We start from the raw sequence: 15738 nt of genomic DNA on the forward strand, positions 1-15738 counted from the left end.
GTAAAAAAAAAAAAAAAAGATATATTTTAATTCTACAAAGATATATTTACCTGTTCACTCAAGTGTACTTCAGGAATTTTGAACTTTTAAAAAGATCTATGTAATTTTATGGTAATTTGTATGAATAACTGTACCTAACTTAAAATATGGAATCATATTGTAATGGTGGTTCCTCTGTCTCTATAGCTTAATTCATAAATGGTTATGGACAATGTTTCTGAATTGAGAATAGTCTAGCAAAAGTCGCACTCGTGGATTTAGCGTAAGTCATCATAAGATCTAGCATCCCATCAAATCTGAACTGTTTTTTTCTGAATGGAGAATCCTCTCTTTGCTTTGTATCTTATGGTATATATTGTATATTTGGTATAAAGCCTGTGCACTGTAGTGACCTCCATGCATGAAAGGGTTACACATTGCAAAAAAAATGTTAAAAATGTGTTTAGTGGAACTCTGCAATGGTGGATGTTTATTTGTGACTTTTTTTAAGGAATGTTTATCAGTATTTATTTTAGTTTGACCAATGGTAATGCTCAATCTGATTGCATTTGCTTGTTTTGATAACTGATACACTTTTTATTTAGCTGCAATTGGTTATAATCAAATTATGCATTTTTCATGTATTTTTAGTTGTCATTTTAACTAATTAATGATGCACAGAGAAATAAGTATTTTTTTTGTTTTTGTTTGACATATGACAACAACAAAACAAATCTCCGTCCCCTCCTGACATGCTCTCACTGGCTGAGCGGCTGCTACATGCCCACCAGCCTCGCCTTCTGCCCCTACCCTGGTCAGAGCTACGTGTAATAAATAGATAAAAATATATATATATATATATATATACTTTTCAAAATGGCAACATTACTGTAGGTTTTTATCTCCATAGCAACCATGTTATTTTTTGGCCGCCTGGGGTTGACAAACAGATTTATGTCATTTTTAGAAGAATCTGGAAAAGTAAATCTTTGGATTTCCTTGGCAACTGAGGTTATTCGTTAACCACGCCCACATTCTTACTGTAGTTGCATCAGCTTGAACCATGGATTTGTGTCTTAAATCTTTCACAATCTTTTGGTAAAATATGGGAGCACCAGGAAAATGCTACTTTAAAAGCATGCCAACCTAACGCCATTAAAAAAATCTAAAACTTCTCAATTCAACATTTTACGCGAGTAGCTTCCCAATGATGCTCGTGGAGTTAGGAGGGGATAGATGGAATTCCTTTAGAGAAGATTTAATTTGTATCTTTACTAAAGGAAATTTTTTGTGAGAAAATTCAAGATGGCAGGCCCTTCCCGAGGTCAAAGGTCAGTGAAACTTTGGTTGTGGTTGTACACTTAAGCTAGTGTCATGTGTGTGAAATTCATAAAAAAAACTGCTAAACAACATTTTTCGTTTTCCATAATGCAACAGAATTTGAATATCGTCGAATTTCACACTTTGGCACAAAATGGCCGTCAAGCCAAAGGTCCTGTGGCCATCCCATAATAACTTCAAAACTTTCTTTGGATATCTGCGACACGTATGTTTTGGTGTCATGAGTGGATTTAGAATTTGTTTTTTTGAGCACCATTTGTGTTTTTGACAAATTTCTGCCACTGTGATGTCATTATGCGTGTCTGTCTATCTATCCATCTATCTATCTATCTATCTATCTATCTATCTATCTATCTATCTATCTATCTATCTATCTATCTATCTATCTATCTATCTATCTATCTATCTATCTATCTATCTATCTATCTATCTATCTATCTTTTGTTTGTATTTCTTTTGTTTCTTTCGTATCTTTCTCTTGTATGTTTTGTATCTTTCTTTCATGCCTCTGGTGACTTTCTGTCTTTTATATCTTTCTTTCGTCTGTCTTTCATACCTTTTGTTTCTGACTTCTGTATTTTTATCTTTCGTGTCTCTCTTTTGTATCTTCATACCTTTCGTTTGTGTCTTTGGTGTCTGTCCGTCCGTCGTATCTTTCCACTTGTCTATTTGCTCATTTGTTTTTCAGGTAAATAGGCTGCAGGAGTCTAAGCCTCTTTTACCCATAAACTTAATATTTTTCTCCTATAAAGTTGTTTACCATAAACTCAGACTGATTAAAATGAATTTCAGGAGAATTATAGTTATTTAAATATCCTGAAATTGGTCCAAAGACCTGAGTGACTCAGGCTGACAGCAGATTCATCTTCATTACACTCTTAAAGAGGCAGACAGCGGTCGGCTTTACGGGCTTTTCTTCATTCAATCGGAGTTTGATTGTACCTGTCTGAGACTGAAAAATGATTAGAACCGATAACTACTCCAACAGATTGAGTAAAACCTTCAGTAATCAGTGACACACTCCGACGCTGACATCAAGCCTCCGTGTGGATGTGCAGCCTGGCAGCAAACCAGGTTATTTCTCATGTGGTTTGGGGGTCTGCGTGACAGAAACTTCACCAGAAAGAATGTGCGCTGCTTACCCGGAGCACTGAGATGCAACATGATAGCTTCAGTTTTCAATTAGGCCGACAGGTAGCGACCATTAAAGTGCCATTACTGTTATTAAGCTCTTTGCTTTCTTTATGGTAGACCCAACCTCAGAACCTCAGGAGACAGTTTCCAAAGCCCCAGTAGGAGACATAGATTCATATGTGTAACTGAATAAGCCGTATTCAATTACAGCCTGTTGATACACATAGCTTCTCCCGTGATGCCATTGCTGCTGTCTGGGAAACAGCTGATGACCTGGCTGCGCCACCATCTCTTATTTGTTCATTCAGAGCAGGTGCTGATGGCAAAAAGCAGAACCTGAGAGGTTGTTGGACTCAATCCCGGTGTCCTACGTGAGTTAAAAAAGGAAAAATGAAGCACACAAGAGTTTGGGGGGGAAGGGAATGAAACAAATGATGCGCTCGCAGCACCTGACCAGCCGAGAAGCAGCAGGGACGCTCGCACAGGAGGATGGAATCGAATTTCACAGAAGCAAGATGGATGTGTGCAGAGCTGTGGCTCCTCAGCCACTGGTTGTGCTGTCGGATACCTCTGGTGAAAAGACAGCCGGTGCGTCACATTTAACAGACAAACAAAGAGGGAGGACAAGCCGGCTGCAAAGTAGGGCAAATCCAGTCTTACTGTAAGGCCTGTGGGATGTGGAAGGATAAAAAAGGAGCACTGATGGCAGAAAGCTGACGACCACCACAGCCTGTAGGTTTGTGGGCCTTTATCTACCACATTGCAGGTTTTAAATCAGACTAAAATGTGCCCCTTATTTCAGCTTTTACTCCTCTGTAAGTTGTGTGCATTCAGATCTCCGGACCCCTCAAGAGAATAGCTCAGAATCAGAACTTCATGCTGTTTTAACCCTAAACAGGCTTGCAAAAATAAACATTTGCATTGGAAAATCCTGCTTTCAACACAATAATCTGACCATCAGTGCGGGACGCTATATTTCCGATTCCATTTTCATGGAGATTACGCTGAGGAAATTAACAGCTCCAGTAAACCATGATGTGGTAAAAAAAAGAACAAACACAAAGGAATCCAGGCTAAGTACAGATTGGTTTCAATTCAGCCGTCCTCGGGATAATTGTGTGTAAATGCTCCCCGTAGATCAGTCGTGCAGCGGCTGCACGTGGTCTCGTGCAGGTGTTTCTTCTCCAACACTCCACCATCTGTTCATGCTGGAAATTGTCATAATGGAGTAATTGATATCAGGTGTTTTGGCTTGATGATTAAAAAAGGAAGATTCTCTGTTAACAGCTGCATTCATTTGTCCACATTTCTGCCTCAAATTAATGCTGATGAAATGGAAACTATGAAAACGCTGATATTTTACAGCCTGTTTGAGTGACACGGAGGTTTACTGGGACATTTATTGCCAGAAACTGAAACTGGGTTTAAAAACACCCAAAATGAAAATGCAGAGACACAAATAATGATGCAATTTTAAGGCATGATGTAACAAGAATTTGTAACCATGATTTAATTCAGAAGCATCCTCTAAATGATAAGATTGTTAGGAGATTTGGGGCTCACCTTGAAAAAAAAAATATATATATATATATATAAATAAATATTTTTTTTTTTTATGGGATGTCACCAAAACTGTGTGTGAACTTGTAAAAATGTACTTTATATATGATGTGCATCCTGATGCTAATTGTAAAAATAATGAAAAAGTAATTATAAAACATTTGTGAATGCTGTAAGCTGAATTTGGCTGCTGAAGATGCTGAAATTGATAGCTAAAAACACTGAAGCTGATAGCCAGCTAAAATATTAGCTAAATAGCAAGTTAGCCAACAAATAATTAAAAAAAACAAACAAACTTAGGTTATCCAAAACAGCTAGCATGTAGCTGAAATATTAGCTAAACTCCAAAATAGCCTAAAAAATCTTAGTAAATACCAAAATAGTCCAAAAAACTAGCAGAATGACAATTTTTAAAACTGTAAAACTTTTTAACATAATTATGAATAATAAAAAGATTGGGATATTATTCCAGAATAAATCAACTTAAACCTTAAATAACCTTCAATATTTTACTCTCCATAAAAATATATTTTGTCAAAATTTTACAAGTTAGAAATGAGCGTGAGATAACATCGGGTCATTAATAACAATAGAATAAAATGGACTTTGACACATGTGACTCATTTTCATCTGTGCATTATGTGTAAATCGTATGTAGCGTCAGAGTCACACGGCTTTGAGAGAGAGGAATTGCAAAAACAATCTGGACCTTTCAGTCCAAAACTGATAATTAAGCTAGTTTTAAAATATTTAAATTCCCTAAAAAAATTATAAAAATAAAGGTTTAAATTGTTTTTATACTTAACAGCAAACTGTAACAGAGTCTAAGAAGGATTCAGAATTGAAATAATGGTGAGAGATTTAATAACTTAAGTTATTCTCTGGTTTGAAATTTCACTTTAGTTCCTGTCTGATAATGACACTAACTGTGCACACTGACTGCTCCTGTGGTGACCTCGCTGATATGATAAGTATTATCCATTATCATATGAGATTCATGAAAACGGTGCTCCATCTGAACGCCTGCATGCAGAGTGAAGTGAGCCACCGAACAGCTGAGACGGGTCAAACTCCTGATTCAGAATTCTGCTCAGCATTTTGTTTGTAATTTACAGAGCAGAAATCCCTTCAAAGGACAGACTTTCTACATTTCAGCTTCTCCATCATTTCAATGCAACATTTTCTGAGAATGGGAGCTTCCACCTCCATGGTTCAGGATGAGAATGGAAATTAGGCTGATGCTCCGCGGAGCTTCCACTGCATGTCTTATGATTTATGAATGAGGCCCCTGAATATGCATGGATTCATAAATCTGCCTTTGTGCTCATACAAAATGTTACTGAAAAGCACATTACTTTATGACATTTGAATAAATGTGTGTCGTGAACTTTTGCTATAGCAAAGCAGAAAAGAGAAGGAAGGATTTTAAAATAATTGTAAACAGCTTTTAAAAGTTCATATATATATATATATATATTTTTTTTTTTAAAGAAAATATTGTGAAAAGGACGTGTCTGAATGTAGCCTTTACCTGCTCTAACTGCTAAATGTTTATTTAGTTTATTGATTCTGTGATTTATCGCGATATTTCCTTTTATCAGTTTAAAATGCGGACAAGACAATATTTAATAATTTAAGTGTCCTTGTTTGTGTTTTTCACCTAAACCCCTCACTGCTAAAGTCATACAATTTATAAAAAAGGGGACATTTTTCCTGGTACAGTCTGGGATAAATTATGATATGTATTGTATTGAGAGATGTATATTGCAATGTGCATCGTATTGAAGATTCTTGCCAGTAAACACCCCTAATCTATTTAGTTTACAAAAAAGTATCGTAAACAGACAGAATGATTTACGCACTGAAAAGGTTTGATTTATTGTAGAATATTTTAATAGAGAACCACAGAATCTCAGCAACTTTTATTCAAATTTGACCTGTTATTTAAAGCTTTGCTGAATCTTGAGGAAACTCAATTGTACCCTGATGTTTCTCACTGCAGGCAGGCAAACACGTGCGTCTCTACTCTGAAAATATTTCCATGCGCTGAACTGTCAGATCAAAGTGTATTACAATAAGACACTCTTTGTTGAAGTTCTCTGCTGGGGCTGCATTCATTTCTGCAATCCTTCAGATGTTACCAGCAGGATTTCCGGTTTCAGGGTGGAAAAGCTTTTGGTTTTCCCTCAATAAACCTGAGGAAAATCCTAACGCATCATGAAGCTTTGGGTCGAGATCAAATACTTCACAGTCTGCAGGATGCAAGGCGGCCAAATGGGAAAATTCAGTTTCTCATTGAAGTGCTTCTTTCTTTACTTTTGGAGGTGTGGGATGAAAATGTAAAATCTGGACGTCTTGATGGCATTGTCGGTTGTGTTCTCAGGTCTGTCCTCTGATCAGATTTAATGCAACATCAAAGGAAAACGTCATTTTGTTCAGAAATTATTCTTTGTTTGGTTTATTCAACTCAGGGGACGGACAGGAAATACAAACGAAATACCTTGTAAAAATATTACTTTTTTTAAACTGTTGCTTTTTTCAACAGAACATTGTGTTGTGACCCCTGTGTGTTGTGTTAAGAGCTCAAAGTGTTGTGTGGTGATCCTTAAAGTATTGTGTTGTAACATAAAGAATTGTTTTGTGAACTTAAAGTGTTGTGTTGAGACCTTAAAGTGTTGTGAACTTGAAGTGTTGTGTTGTGACCCTTCAGGGCCACCGTAGATTTGACTTTGTTAACATATAGTGAAGGAGAGCAGATCCATTTCAAAATAAAATATAAAAAGAACTTCCTCCTGAAAGACTTTCTAAGACAATAGTCTTGATTTATGTCTTTAACTACTTGAACCAACTCCTGGCCTTTAAAACTATTTGACCATCAATAACACTTTGTGTACCTGGCATACACAACAGGAAGCCTCTTCGAAGAGTCACAGTTAAAGGCCCGGAGGAGAAACGTGGTCATCTCTGACTCACAGCTGTTAGATCACTGCCGTCCTCTCCCATCTGTCCTTCCTAATTGTGACCGTGTGTCACTTTAACCCGATGTGAGGAACTTTCCTCCGCCCTCTCCGTCTCCGAGTTGTGCCGAAAAAAGTCTCCTCACTCTGTGTGTGTCATTCCCTGCCGCTTTCATCGGATCCTCCTCCTCCTCCTCTGTGTTTGCTGTGTGGCAGCTGAAAGCTCTCTAAAAACGCCCGGGGGCTTAACCACTTTGACGTTATTACATGAGCCTGACTCACTCAAAGCCGTCCCGAGCTAATTGAGAAGCTCACATCTTTACCTCCTCAGGAGGAGGGAAGTCCGCTGCAACTCGGATCGAGATCAGAACACACCTCCATCACTTCTGGAACAGTTTTAACTGATTTATATGTAAAAATGTACAATAACATCAGGATTTTTATTACTGACACCTCTGTCGTTATATGGCCACATCATTTATATTAACAGTTAAATATCTTCATATCCAGGTGATAGTTCTAAAGACCCACTCTGATCATCTTTTGATCTGTTTTCAAAGAGTTCCCAGTGATCTTTTAATTATGATTATGCTGTTTTGACCCATTTTTTGGTTTGTTTTTAAAGTCATTTTCTAACATAGTTTCTGCAGGGCAGCAGAAGTTCATTAAAAATTACCTCTGAGTTGTGGGCAGGACTGTTGGTGCGGATCAACCCCACCGCCCTTTCCCCTCCCCATCACTTAGACCTCAGAGCAGGAAGCTGGTGGCCCACCCAGATAATTTTCTACATAAAAAAAAGGTATTTTATAAAGGAAATTTTAACCTTAATTTTGTTTATATACGTCCTCTATTGTCAGAAAAACATGTTAAACACACCAAAAACATCATTATCATCAGAGTGGATCTTTAAGCTCTGGAGTAAAAATGTCTACAAAAAAGTTGACATTTAAGCCTCTCATTGTATTTCCTATTTTTTTTATTTATTTACACTGAGCAGAAACTATTGCATATGTTCAATAATAGCTTTTTTTAGGGATAATCTCTAAATATACATCACATTTTTTAATAATGTGTCTGCTTATTATAAAAGAATAACTTCACTTAACTAAACATGATAATGAACTTTAGTCAAATTGCAATAAAGCAAGTTTAACTTATTTTTTCTGTTTCTTTATTCCATCTTTGATGTCAAAATTTAAACTTCATTTTGGAATTTCAATACTCTATGTTGATGTATAAGCTGTTTTTGTTTTTAATTTGTTGAAGTTCCGATGACAAATTCTTCATTTTGACTTTGATGTCAAACAATTTTATTTCCAAACCTTATTACTATTATTTATTAATCTTACTTAATAATTGTCATTTTAATGATTTTTTTTAAACCTGGTATGCTTACATTTTAACAGTTTTTTAATCGAAATGATGAAAACCTCACTCCAGTAATATTCATACTCAATTTGAAATGTTATTCCTTAAAGATGTTACTTCATGTGTCCCTCCTGCTTCCTGTCAGTCTTCACTCTGTCTGCTATCCTCCTCACAGAGCTCCTGATGTCCGGTCAAATGTCAGCGATCCGTTTGATATTGATGCTTCTGTGGGTAATTGCTGCTGTTGGGAATTGCTTCGTGTCTCGAGGCTGATGGCCTTTGCTGCAGCTGTAAAGTTGGTGCTTCAAAATGAACCTTAATTGCTGATCAAAGAGCTTAAGATCGTGTTTTAACCCCATTTTCATCTCTCTGACACTGAGTGACGTCGTCAGAGCAGCAAACACTGCAAAACTATTAGGAGCTTGGATAAATAAAAAACTGTTAATGCTGCAATATTTTTTTTTTTTTTTAGTCTTTAATTCAAATTTTTAATTTGTCTTCACAGGATTTTACAGGATTTCCTACTACAGTCCACTATGCCAACAGTAGCTGGGTTGGCACCAGGATTCATCGTGGTCTGAAGTGGGGTACATTTATTTTACTGTATGAGTAAAGCTGCCTTACTTTGGATTGTGGTCAGTTCATTTGATCAAACCTGATTTCTATTTGCAGAAGAAACTTGTTCCACAGTGGATCCTTTTGTTTTATGGCAGCATGTGATATGTGCATTTTCTTTCAAATACACTTTTTCTGCCTCTACCTCAAGGTTTTTGTTAGAAAATATTTTTGTGGGGGTGCAGTGAGTCTAGCCACAATAATGTGCAAAAGTCTGCTTAAACTAGTTCTAACCGCTTTTTAAGCTTCAGCTCCTTATTCCCTCATCCTGCATGTCTCCGCTGAAGGACAACTCCTGAGATAAACACTGACGGTCAGAACTTGTGCTCAAAATCAAGGCCTTTTTTCCTCTGCTCAGTAACTTTCCATCTCCAAATATGGTGTTGTTCCTGTTTTCTATGCAAAGTTAATAAAAGCCTATTGTACATTGTGGGGCGGTGAGCAGTTGGACGAAGACAGGCTGTTAACCTGTTCTCTCTTCTCCACCGCCTCCCTTTTGCAAAAGATTGTTTTGAAGTTGAACTGGACTGGTTCGTGTTTTTATTCATCTTGAAGAGAGTCTTACATTTTTATTCCTGACAGTTTTCTCATGAACACATGAAAAATACTCAAAGATATTTCTTTAAAGCTGTGATTTGAAACCTTTTTTGAGCCAAGGTATTACATTTTTCCTCAATACAAAATACAAGGTTGACCACCAACGGAAAATGCAAAAAGAAAATGGAAACCATGTGGTCATTTTTATCTGAAGATGAACTAAATAAACACAAAGACAAAAGTATTTTATGGTTTATCATTTCTCTACCTGCTCGCTGTGAAACCTGAAGCTGAATGTCCTACAATGTTTTTTTAGACCAATTATGCCAAATAGCATAATTTCCTGACAATCTTTCATGGCATCCTAGTGTGCTGCAGCACAGTCCTCAATATAACATTAAAATATTTCACTGAAATCAAGAACAGATGAATCTAAAATGCAGTTTTGACTGACAGCTCTGTCGTCTCTTTTCGTTCTGTCTTTGTGACTGAACTGGACCGGCTGCCTCTGAAGCTCCCGCTCAACCTTGACTTTGTAGAGTTCTCCGAAACCAAAGGCTCATTCAGACTGCTGACCTTCCTCTCATATTTAACAGAACTGTGTGGATGTGCACAGAATGGGATGGGACAAGCATACAGTGTTTATCTGATGGCTCTGGATGTGAAGGAAACTTGAGGTAAGTCAGAATGCCAACATCTAATATCAAAATCCATCCATCCATCCGTCCATCCATTCATCCATCTATCCATCCATCAGCATGCTTTTGGATGGTTGAGGAAGTCAGATTGCCCGAAAAAACCCAAGCCATGCACAGGGAGAACACGGACACTACACTATAAGGGCTACAGCTGGGAATTGAACCTGGGTCTTCTCACACGGAGGAAAGAGTGCAAACCACTCAGGGCAATTTTGCATGCTTTTTTTTTTGCATGGTGTTCTCTGTCCTGATTAGCTGTAGACTTTCAGTCTCATCTGTACTTTGACTCCTGTACAGAATTTGTTCTGTTTTTCCAAATCTTCTCAAATCTTTGACTGTGAGAAGATCTTTGTTTTCTTTCTAAAATATTATTTTTCTATGGAAGGTTTCAACTTGGGAAGTTTAAGCAAGATAGATAAGTGTACATAGTGTGTAGTGAGAAGTTTTCCCGCCTAAAAACATCTATAATTCTCCTCTCTGGATTTCACCAACTGGCAGTTATTCCTAGAACTGTGAAAAACGATGGAACACAGAAAACAAAAAGGTAAAAATTGTCTCCATTTCACAAAAAATAGATATAAAGACAATTTTTCATTCGTCATTCATTTTCATTTATATAATCAAAATGTACAGATGAACTTTTTAGGATATTCTGCCTAAAAAAAACTTAATTTGTGTAAAATAATGAACATTTTCTGACTTTTAAATGAAACTTTTCATTTTTACTGTCCTTCATATCTGGAAATGTGACAAACCTTTCAACCTAATGACCTATTTTTGATATAGAAGTTATAGATAAGAAGTTCATTCTTCAATGAGTTTCACCAACTTTCCTGAAAGTCAGCAAAACATGCAAATGAAGAGTCATCAAATGTGTTGTTTCAGGATGACCATCAAGATGAAGTTGTATCACGACAACGTTTGGATCATCATGTGACCAGTAGGACCTGGCAACCTGACAACAGAAACAGCTGAGCAGCAACAAACTTCGATGGAGCGTGGAATTATGGGATCTGCAGAACCTGACCGAATGAAAACTAAAGGAAACGGAACCAAAAGAGTCCAAATCCCGACAGAATAAGACAAGAAAACATCAAAACCTCAGAGAGGAGAAATGAACACCAGTGGATGAAAATAGAATATGTCTGATTGTGTCAATTAATAATATTTTTTGCTGTTGTCATTATTATTTTTAGAATTCCAGAGTGAAGGATGAGACTCTGAAAGTTTGCTATTAAAAACTGTAAAAGCATTTCAAAGTCCCTATTTTTTCTCTTCAGCATCGTGCAGAACGGACCGGGAAACCTTTGAAAAAAACACGTCAGGCTAAATTAGCAGAAACCAGGAGCTTAAATTAGAAACATTTTTGCTGCAAAGGCCTTTGAAGAAGAATTCAATGATCAGAAGTTTGCCTCCGACCGACAAACACGGGCTATAAAACAAGGACGGTGACAATTTACACAATATAGGTGTGAAAACCAAAAAATGCAAAAAACACAAAGAAAAACGAGAATGAACAGTAAATATAACTTGCAGTAAATTCCATTAGAGCTTTAATTTTTAATATTACAGTTCTGACAAAAAGTTTCACAACTTTCTCATCTTGGATCTTGAGTTTACATTCTGATTTATTTTGTGATTTTACAACCTCAATTTCCTTTTTCTACTTAAAAACCACGGTGCTTGAGTCACTTTCGCCCTTAAGCGTTTAGAATTGTCTGTTTGCACTAAAACTGTCCCTGAATCACCAGAGTTCCAGGTAAAGTGAGCTGAGATTTTATTTGCAGATGATGAAATTATTTTTTGTTGTGGAGATATTCTGGATGCATCTGAAAAATAACTTTCCAAATTTTAGAGTCGGTTTGATTTGAATAAGTTGACATTACATTTAAATAAAACTGAGTTTGGAATAACAACCAACTCTAATTATGATTAATGAGGGTGTTTTAATTAGTGTGATACAGGAAGAAAGATTGAGGTGGAATAAACATATTGACTATGTAAACTTTAAAATATCTAAATCAATATCTGTTCTTCACGAAGTTAAACATTTCTAAAATCAGTCATCACTGTTTATCCTTCCATACATCATATATTGTGCTTAGTAGTGGATAAACAACAAGAAAAAAAAAGAAAACAGATTTTATTCTGTTAAAAATAAAAGGCCATAAAAATAATCCTCAGATCATCTTCTATAGGGTTTATTAACTCACTAGTTGCGTTTCCATTTCACATGTGCCCAAAACTTTATCAAAATTCTAGAAATGCCAAAAAAACACAAATTCTCAATGACACTGTTTCTGTTAAATGATAAAATAAACACAAACTAACTCACACTATAAGTCATTCACAACGATACTTTGATTAACAGCAGACACATTCACATTTCTGTCACGGCACTTCCGCTCATCATCATCTATCAAAGGAGACGTCTGCGTCTTACTCAGGCCGTGGAGCGGCTACGGACCAAGAGATTTTAGGAAATCGTGGTTGGTGATATGACAGAGGAGCTGTGGCTCCAACAATTCTGCATACACGCTCAACTTTTGATGAGCTGTGATGCTGTGGAACCTCTTGTGGTGCCCTGATAAGCGTGATATCCAGTTGTTTTTTCATGGGAATCATCCAGATAAAAAAAAGTATTTCCATCACAGTTTTGCAAAATCCGTTAATTTCGATACACCCCAAAAACCATCTCCTTCAGATTTTCTTTTTGGATAGGTGAACATTTTTAGTTGTGTTTCCATTAGGCAAACTTTTTATCGCATATACAATTTGCACAATTCCATAGTCAATGTAAAAGGCAGCTAAAGTTTCATTAATTTAAATAAAAATTAGAGGTGTGGTTAATTTCAAAATAATACAAATTCTGCTCATCAAACATCATCATTAAGCCTCGTTTCCACTGAGTGGTCCAGAGTTTTGAGCGTCTGCATTGTACATTGAACCCATTAACACAACAATTGAGGGTCTCCATCTGTTGTAGGTCCAAAGAAAAATAGAACGGGACGGTTGGGGTCGGAGCCACTGTTTCCACCCGCTGAATGGCCAAAAGTGATGATGACGTTAGAAAACCCTGATAAAGGGCAAAGCTAGCAATTCCGTTTTCCTTTTTATGACGGTATTCTCGTTAGCCGCCCGCAACAACATTAAATTCCAGTCATGCTCGATGTACAAAAAGTGAAGCAAGACAAAGACGAGCTGCTGGATGACCTCATTGATGTTGCTTTTCTAACTGTTGCATTACAATGACATGCTAGCAGTCTACACCAAGCATGCAGCGTGAAAACAAACCGCTCAGTGGGAGTGGAAACACTCGCCAGAATTAACTGAACCATATCGTACCACTCCTTACCGGACCAGAACGGACTGCTTACTGGAATCAAGGCTAAAGACTCTTCCATTTAAGAGATAATATATATAAAAGTCCATTAAAATGTGCATAATTGATTCTTTTCAGTGTTTATTTCATGTATTTCTTTAAAAATAGTTTTTTATTCTACTGAAAAATGGGGAAAACACCATTAAACTTCATCCAAAGAACGATACGTCTGTTAATGATGCTTATTTTTTGTTTCATCAGTTCACAATAATTAAAAATAATAATTAAAAAGACTCTAGTTTTCAAACAGACCACATTTTATTGCGTATGAGGCTGCTCAGGTCAGTTTTAGGGTTATATTTATAGTATTTTATAATGTGACCTGTTGCTGCCTTTGTTGATCTAGAGTTAAAACAGGAAACTAAAACAAATCTGATGATTTTAAGACAAGAATTGAAAAAAATAATGGGAAAAGTCACGCAGAGGTGAATTTCAAGCTCCATCATCTATCATTTATATCCTCTTTTCAACCTTAACCTCATTCACCGCATGAATGCACAAATTTATTCCAAACGTGGCCTAAAAAGCCTTACAACTTCAGAGAACAAATGCACTGAAATTTCATAGTAGAGTGCAGCCTGTGTGATCAAAGTTTAATACGCATTTGGTGATATTTTAATGAAACATTCAATGGGAGGAGCTCCGCATTTGAGAGGAGGAGGTGTGGCTTAATTTGGGAGCTAAACCAGTCTTCTGTGCTGTTTCTACTCTTCTACACAGAACTAGACACTTTTCTCTGACTTGAAAAGCTCATTTAAAAGACGATTCTGTGAATATTTTCAGCTATTTCATGTTTTCTTCAACATTTGCGTCTCCTTTTATAGAGATGAGCAACAGCCTTCTCCTGCCGTCTGCTCCAGGCTTTAGTCCGCTTTTATTTATTTATATTTTCCTGCCCAGATGGGATGCTCAACAAGCACACACAGACGTGCACAGACGTATAAACCCCAGATGTGCTTTTCTGCTCTTTTGCAACAGACCACCGGAGGTCACGGTCAACTGTAGCTCAGAGAATAATAATAAATAAAAACGAAATAAACAACGACATGTTCAATTCCTCACAGTTTTACCATCCACTTTCATTCATCCGCCCCTTTGTGTTCCAGATTTAGAGCAGACAGCAGGTGATGCTAAACCCCAAACCAGACAGAGTCACACGGCCGGATCTGGAAAGGCTCGAGCCCGCCGTGATGATGACATCGACCACTTTAGCTGGTTACACGACAAACGTCAAATGTTGGTTTTAAGGTAAAACAGGCAGAAATAGAACAGCAGAAATATGGATGATAAGAATTTTATTTGCAAAAAGAAAAAGGCAGCAACCAAGATAAAAACTGGCATTCAGAGCATCTCCGAGTCAAACGCTGAGAACGAGGCGAGTTTTCAGAAGGATGCTGCAGACAGAGCGTTTTAATGAAGCTTTTCACATGGCCTGACACGATGACATCCTGAACTGATGTGTTGATGATGCCAGAGCTTTAGCAGTTGGCACTGCCTTAATCCCATCTCCTCCCAGCCTTCCCTGCTTCTGTTTACCATTTAATTGCATTAGCGTTATTGCAGAAAGCGAGCCCCGAACAGAAACCCGAGCGCACGGCCACGCAGTCTCTTCTTTGCAAATGTGCCGGTTGATTATATTTGTCAAAGAGCTTCTCCATATCCAGAATTAATGCCTTTTCAAACTAGCACAAAGTGATGTAATATGTTAGCTGTGCACTGTTTGATAAGCTTCTTTATTTAAAAAGCTCAGCAGAAATGACATGTTGATAATGCTAAAGTTAGCACGGCGTGGCAGCTGTGGGGTTTAATTTAAACCCTTTATTCCCTCTGGTAGATTAGTAGAGCACCACACCATAAGAGATTTCTACAGGTCAAGAAAACAGTACAATGGTATACTATCTTGATTCAGCTTATTTTGGAATAATGAACTTTTATTCTGCAACTGTCTTAAATGCAAAGAGGCAGTTGTGGATAAAATAAGTTTCTACTCTTTTATTAAGGCAAACTGCTTTTTGGTAAAACATTTTAGCCAAAAAAAGTAAATTATTTCTAATAGTGTCTTACAATATTTGTAAGGTCAAATGAGCTGGCTTCAGTACTGTAGTCCTTGAATGTAAGATAGTATTGAAGAATAGCATAGTGTTACTAATATACAGTATATATTATA

The 15738-nt window shown here is 36.9% G+C and overlaps 1 protein-coding gene and 1 long non-coding RNA gene across 6 annotated transcripts in view; one reads left to right on the forward strand and one right to left on the reverse strand.

The window, feature by feature from the left end:
* Nucleotides 1–15738, reverse strand: part of dlgap4b (discs, large (Drosophila) homolog-associated protein 4b) — a 707978-nt gene that overhangs the window by 74012 nt on the left and 618228 nt on the right. The window lies entirely within an intron of this gene.
* On the forward strand, nt 9932–11487 carry LOC112145527. Its single transcript, XR_002919089.2, has 3 exons — nt 9932–10168; nt 10249–10733; nt 11075–11487. It is a non-coding gene; the product is annotated as an uncharacterized LOC112145527 (long non-coding RNA).

Source organism: Oryzias melastigma, linkage group LG5 (assembly GCF_002922805.2).
Source record: "Oryzias melastigma strain HK-1 linkage group LG5, ASM292280v2, whole genome shotgun sequence".
Classification (NCBI taxonomy): Eukaryota; Metazoa; Chordata; class Actinopteri; order Beloniformes; family Adrianichthyidae; genus Oryzias; species Oryzias melastigma.